General features: G+C 42.7%; 1 pseudogene; it reads left to right on the forward strand.

Moving 5' to 3' along the window:
- LOC103602548 overlaps positions 1–6527 on the forward strand; it is an 8103-nt pseudogene extending 1576 nt beyond the window's left edge.
- Positions 6528–7371: the final 844 nt, after the last annotated feature.

Genomic DNA, 7371 nt, shown 5'->3' on the forward strand with positions numbered 1-7371 from the left:
TATTCTACACTTGGAATCTTTCTAAATTCTCTCTCTGCTGCATCTCTTTTCTGCCCCCAGCCAGAGAAAGTGCTCTGCTTGTAAATTTTCATGTCCTTAGAATTGGTCTTACCTGGATAACTGAGTATAATACCTGTATGTTCAGTTTCATAACCTTAATGCATTTGAAAATTTCCTTTGGCGATATAACATGACATATTTTCCTTTCAGGGATAAGGATATGGGCATCTGTGTGGAACAATTATTCATCCTACCATCAATGAGGAAAATGTCTCCCTGGCAGACACACCAACTGTGATAGAAAAAGAAAATATATATATCATAATTCTTTTGCCTCTTGTCTGTATCTGCACAGGAAAAAAATTCTACTTTTTCAGTGTGTGTAAAGATACCTGCAAAAGAGTTCAGGTGTGTTCATCAGGTGGGTACATAGCAAGGACTCACAAGTTGTGATTGGACTGTGCACTAAAGGGAAGAGGAAAATTATCTGTCTTTTGAGATTTTTGCAATGGTCACCAGAGAAAGGTGCTGTTCAGTTACAAGGGACAAACCCTCTTCACTGAAACTTTTAACATCCTTTAGAAAATTGGTGTGATACTTTATTTATTTTTTTTTATTTTGTTTTTGCAGAACCCTTTTAAAATTTTTTTATTGGTTATGAATATTCGTGAGATATGAAGGTGATTGTCAACCCTCATTCCCATGATGCAAAGTCCAGATCCATACTGGCAGCAGGCCCATTACCACAAATTGCATTTGTACGCCGTGTCCCCCAGCCAATTATCCCCAATCTCCCTATCGCCGCCTTTTCCCCACCACTCCACTTTGTATCCCAAGGTATGTTCTCCTCTTCTGCAAGTCCAAAACACCACTGTGGACGTTCTTTCCTTCCTTCTTTCTCTCTTAGCTCCCACTTCTGAATGAGTTCACGTGGTATTTATACCTCTGGGCTTTGCTTATTTCACTCAACATAAGTTTCTCCAAGCTCATCCACGTTGTTGCAAATGGAAGAATTTCATTCTTCTCAATGGCAGAGTAGTATTCTATAGTGTATATATACCACATTTTCTTTATCCAATCATGTGTTCATATATTTGTAAATGCCTGTCACATAGTATGCACTAGAAAATTTTGGAAAATTGCAAAGCAATTTGGCCCTTCTCAAAAACTTCTCCAAGAATGAAGGCTTTTGTTATAGAAATTCTAAAAGTTGCAACTTACTGACCATCTACTATGTAATAGTTTATGGAGAGTCTGCACGTGCTAATCTGCACCATGTCTTGCTCTCATTCCTGGGTCCACAGGGAGACTACATTCCCAGTCCCCTTGTAATTGGATAGGATCGTGTGACTACCCTTGCCACTGAGATGTGAAGAGAAAAACTGTGTGTCATCTCCAGGCCAAGGCATTTGAGAGTCAGGATGGCACTTCTATGCTTTCTAGTCTATTCAGCAGCAAACAGGGAGATCCTGTGTTGAGATGTGGAGCCACATGATGGATCCCTAGGTAATCTGATAGTGAAGACCCACCTCCCAGTCCACATCATGTTTTATGTGCATAAGAAATAAACTTTCATCGTGTTAAGCCTTTCATATTTCAGGCTTGTTATATTAGATTCACTAGCAGTGACTTTATCTGAATACTACACAGTTACTACTGCTGTTGTTAGTGTTTCTTAAAGGAAAAAGTGCACATATTTTTGATGCTAAAAATTCTAACATTGTGGATATATCACAATTCCACTTCCTTACTACTTTTCTCCAAAATTCAGCCCTTACCAGAAATTATGAAAATTAAAAACCTTGAGTCAATTATTTTAAAGTTTATTGTAGGTTCTGTTTAAATATATGTGGTGGAAAAGTATATTGTGGATTTTTAACCTATATGTATAACAAAGTAAGTATCGTTCTGACTCTTATCCTTGTCATTGAATACAATGAATGCAGGGACTTTCTAAGAGAGCACATATAGATCCACCTCACTTTCTAAAATACTACAAGAAATTATAAAATGTGTATGTGCCATAATTAATTTAACCAATTTCCTCCTGATGGACACATAAATTGTTTCCTATTTCTTACTATGATTAATAAGACTGAAATAAATATCACTAAACATGATTTCTTGGGTTAATGTGGGTGATTTCTTATAGCAAAAATGTAGAAAGTGTAAATTGGGTAAAAGTGCAGAGTGTGATGACTGTAAAGTTTTTGAATATTACTAAAATTCCGGTCCAAAGAATGTTGCATATTCTCATAGGCAGTTTATGTGATCAATTTTAAATTGGGGGATAATTTTTTGTAAAATTATATTGTCACACCTTTGTTTCAATTTTTGTTTTCCTGTTTTTTAAGTAGGTTGAACAGAATGTGAACACAATCTCTAATTCACCCAAAGTAGGATATCTGCAGTGATGTCTTCAGCACCAGAATTCCTCTGGACACAGGCTTTATAATTCTACTATATCAATAAAACATATATTTTTACATTGAGAAGGGAGGATTTGGTCAAAATAACAAGGTACTATGAAAGGGACTCAGAGAGGAAAACATCAGTGAGTGAGGAACATCAGGGGGACTGGGACAAAGAACAATCTCCAGAAGCCAGGAGAGAGGTCACAACCTAAACCAAGTGCAGACAGTCAATGGCAGATGGTAGTCAGGGATCTGTATTAAGAGTTCAGCATAGGGTAGAAAAGGGACCAGACGGAGAGGAGGTAGGGGAACTGGCATTTTCTTGGACAACTTCCATGAATACGATTGGGAATCTCTGAATCATCATTGCCAGGACGAAGTTGTAGGGGGATATGGATGGGCAGTTCTATTGAATGAATGGACCAGAGGCATGACTAACACCCCTCTTTTCCTTAGAATATCTCCTACCCACTTGTCAGGCAGAGTATAGCTAGCTCCCCTGCATCACCCAACCATGATATTAATGGATTCTAGGAGAGCTATGTGTTTTCAGTGCTCTGGTGTTTCAGGTCATCCTTGCCAGTGTAACAGGGATGAGAGCAGCCTTAATGCCCAGTGGATAGGATATTTCTTCCCTGTATATGTGTCCCTTCCAACCCTAAGTTTATGGCTGTGCAAGTGGGTGAGATTGACAATTAAGGAAAGTTAATGAAGGGCGACTGTTACCAATGAGTATTGGAAATGGGGTGTAGCTGCAAGAAGGAGGATATGGGAAGAGGAATTCGCTAAAGCTAATTACGTCACTGAGACTGCAAGTAAAGCTCTGATTGGGGTCATGTCTTCAGAAAGGACCTAGATGTTATCAGCAACTCAAATTGCTCCCCATTGTTCCTGAATTCTTTGCATACTAGAGGAAAGATGTCCTTTAATTGTGTTTGGTGGCCTATTGCTACTAGATACTGAAAGGAGTAGGGGGCTGGCTCATTAAGCAAACTTTTATAAAGGAGATGGAGGACCATTGTCGACGGGGTTAAATTGACTGGGGTTGACAGGTGTTTGTGAGATACAAACCTGTATCTTTATTATTGCAATAACCCCAACTTGTTTGAATTATGAATTAAAAAATAGATTCTGTATCATCAATTCTCAAAGTTATCACATGATCTGTAGTAAATATAGTAAAATCTAGAACTGCGAAGTAAGAACTGTGGAGTAGAGTGTGGGGCTGAGGCAAACAAAGGGATAACTCACAGGTCATAAAAGAAGTAAAGGTGAGGACTCTGAGTGAGGACTGACAGAAGCACGGACCCCAAAGCAGAGGGACAGACTCAGATTTGCATCCCCGTTGTTAAGCTTGGAAATCCCCAAAAAGAGGTGGCTGGAAACGGTTTTCCCTGCATTCTACCTCTGGCATTCCTGGGAAGCGAATGCTTCGATTAGCTGTGGGCAGCATCACACCAGTATAAAGAGCTCCAGGTCCTGCTTGAAGTCAAGGTAAGGTCCCTAAGCAAGTTTGAGGAGATCCCCACAGCAGAAGAGAATGATCCCCACAGAGTCACCCCCCTGCTGTCAGTCCTTTTAGATGCTGAGCAGGGATTGCCTGATTTTTTCTGAATTTTCCCTCTGGGGGTTCAAGGAGGTGAGGGCATTTGATCCAGGTATTGGCCTCAGGGTGGCAGAGAGTGGGGTCCCAAGCTGTGACACAAGTCAATGTGGGCACTCTGTGATCTCTGAGGAAAGCACCCACCCAGAACCGTTGGGCAGCACGGTGACCCACACATGAAGTCATGTCTAAGAGGCTCCCTATGGCTGTGCGGCTCAGCAGCCCCTTCACTTCACCGTCTGAAAATAGGAGAGTGTTATGGGGAGGCGTTTGTTCCAGGCTGGCTAACTCAGGCCACCAGACGGAGGAGTCCCAGCCCAAGTCAATAAAAGACCTTTCTGTGAGTTCTGAGAGAATCGCTCACCCCAGACCACTGTGGGCCCTACGGAGCCCGCCCCTTTGTGTGCCCTGCGGGAGCCCAGGCAAGGTTTGCTGGAAGGGCTACGTCCTCATATCCTCCTGAGGTCTCAGAGACGCGAAGGCATTGGTCTGAGAGGGGTTGTGTCAAGTTCCTGAGAGGGGCTGAGGGAGAGTTCCAGATCCTGCCTGGAATGAAGTAAGGACCCTGAGTTCGGTGTGAGGGGACCGCCCACCCCAGACTGAAGGCGCTCCCAGACAGTTCTGCCCCTGCTGTCAGCTCTGACAGAACCACACAGCAATCGTTGATTTCGCGATCTCCAGGCCTCTTCTAAATTCCCACTGAGCAGACTGAGAGGGATGTGGGTGTTGGACCCGGCGCGGGCTTCGGTCCCGCAGAGGGAGCGTTTCCAGACTCTGAGAGGAGTAAAGGCAAAGACGCAGACTGAGGTCTGGTGAAACCAGCAACCCCAGAACAGAGCGGGTTTTACAGAGCCCCGTCCTTACATTCGGTCCTGAGAGGATGTGGCTGAGAGTGGATCGATGCAAGGAACCTGACTTCTGCCTCTGCTGTCTCAAAGAAGCGAAAGGCTTAGAATGTGAATGGGGTGGCGTCAACTCAGCAGAGGGATGAGTCCCAGGCAAGTCTAAGGGTCAAAGTGGAGATAATGACCCAGGTCTCATGGAACCACCCACCTGGAATGACGGGAGACTCACAAAGCCCCACACCCACTGTCAGTCCAGGGAGGCCAGGGGCAAGGCTGTGAGGGGAGGCACTGCCTCACATCGTAGTTGGGGGTCGGGGGAGGTTCAGGGAGCTGAGGTCTTTGGACTAAGAGGGGCAGCCTTATGCCATTAGAAGGAGCAGTCCCAAATATCCAGTAACTCCCAGGCCGATGTGACAACCTAAGTAGCAACCTAAGGCGTACCTTAGTTATTTCCACAGGGTCTCATTGAACGGGCAAATCAGGGAATAGGAACATTGTAGATACCTAGAGCAGTGATTTCAAGAAAAACTGCAGAGCTGGCCTTCAAATAAAGCCAAGGAGGTGTCTCCCAGCTGAAGTGGGCTAACCATCTTCTGCTCTCTCCTCTAGGTCAGAAGAGTAAGCTCTGTGCCCGTGAGAAACGCCGACAGGCCGAAGAAGAGCCTGAAGAGCTGGTGGGTGCTCAGGCCACTGCAGGAGTGCAAGGAGAGTTTTCCTCCACTTCCTCTCCTTGTTCCAAGGCTATTCCCCAGAGCTCAACTGAAGGGGCAACCAGCAATCCCCAAGTTCCTGGGAGAGCCCCATCCACTGCCACTACTGATGTAGCTCTTTCATATATTAGAGCAAACGAAAGGGCCAAAAACCAAGTGGAAGAAAGGCCAAGATCCTCCCAAGCCTAGTCATCCGCTGAGCAATTGCTCAAAGAACCTGTTGATGAGAAGGTGCTTTTATTGATTTGGTCTCTGCTGTACAAGTATCAAATGAAAGAGCCCATTTCAAAGGTACATATGCTGACAAATGTAATCCAGATGCACAAGAGGCACTACCCTGAGATCCTGAGTAGAGCTTCTGAGCACCTAGGGCTGATCTTTCACCTTGACATGAGAAAAGTGGAGTCCCATAGGCACATCTATTTCCTGGTCAACAAGCTGGAACCAAGCTGTTATTCAAGGCTGATAGATGACAGAGGTGTGCCCAAAACTGGCCTGCTGATGATTATCCTGTGTGTGATTTTTCACAAAGGGAAAGCACTCAGGGAAAGCACTCACCACTGAGGAGCAAATCTGGCAAATATTAAATGTGATGGGATTATATGAGGGAAGGGATCACTTCATTTTGGGGGAGCCCAGTAAGCTCATTACCAGAGATTTGGTGCAGGAAAATTACTTGGAATACTGGCACGTGCCTGATAGTGGTCCTCCACGCTATGTATTCCTGTGCGGTCCAAGAGACCATGCTGAAACAAGCAAGATGAAAGTTCCTGAGTTTTTAGCCAAGGTCCATAATACCATCCCCAGTTCCTTCCCACTCTGGTATGCAGAGGCTTTGAAAGATGAGGAAGAGAGAGCCCAAGCCAGAGTTGCAGCTGGGGCTCACATTAGTGCCATGGCCCGTGCTCGTTTAGGGCCATGTCCAGCAGCTCCTCACACCCCTCGTAAAGTCTGAGGCATTCTTCACTTTGTGGTTGAACAGAGAAGTCCATATTCTAATATGGAAGGTCAGGGTAGGGCTAGTGACAACACAGTGTATAACATATTTGTTTTCCTGTTCTGCTCTGTGTTCCTAGATAATTTTTAAAAATATTGTTCCTTTAATCAGAAAGTATTAGTACCTTCAGAATATAAGTTTGTGAAAACATTGCTCAAACATTGATTGCAGTGAAAAAATTTAAATGTTAAAGTTTTAGTATTTTGTAAAACAAATTAAGAAATGTTTCATCATATTTAGTGATTTGGAACAAGGTAGCATAACAGCAAACTAGGCATTTTCTTTGAAATTTGAAAGAACTCAGCATTGTAATAGTTAGGAAATGATTAAGTTTTGCCGTGATGAATATGCTAATTACCCTAATTAGATCATCACCCATTGTATACATATATTGAAATATAACTGTATACCACATAAATATGTACAAACTATATGTTTCAATAATTTTAATTTTAAAATTTATAAAAAATAAAAAATGTAATTATTGTTGGTTTCACTTATCATTTTTAGTCTGTTGTTTTGTAACATTCATATATATGGACATATTTAGTTTATTCAAGAATAGAGTAGAAATAAAATGGTAATAAATTAGACCTCTTTCTCAGGGGCTCATTATTTTTTTTTCTCAGAGAATAGTTGAGCATCTACTCTTTGGAAGGCTTGTGTTAATATCTGGGTTGCTAAGATGAACAAGAATTTTCCCTAAAATTTAAAGTCTTAAATCAGCCATCATGAAAGAAAAGTGGTGCGTGACTTAGTTCAGGTTGCTATAACACAGTGTTATGGACTTGATGTCTTTAAC

The sequence above is a fragment of the Galeopterus variegatus genome, unplaced genomic scaffold, assembly GCF_000696425.1.
Source record: "Galeopterus variegatus unplaced genomic scaffold, G_variegatus-3.0.2 Scaffold4188, whole genome shotgun sequence".
NCBI classification, from domain to species: domain Eukaryota; kingdom Metazoa; phylum Chordata; class Mammalia; order Dermoptera; family Cynocephalidae; genus Galeopterus; species Galeopterus variegatus.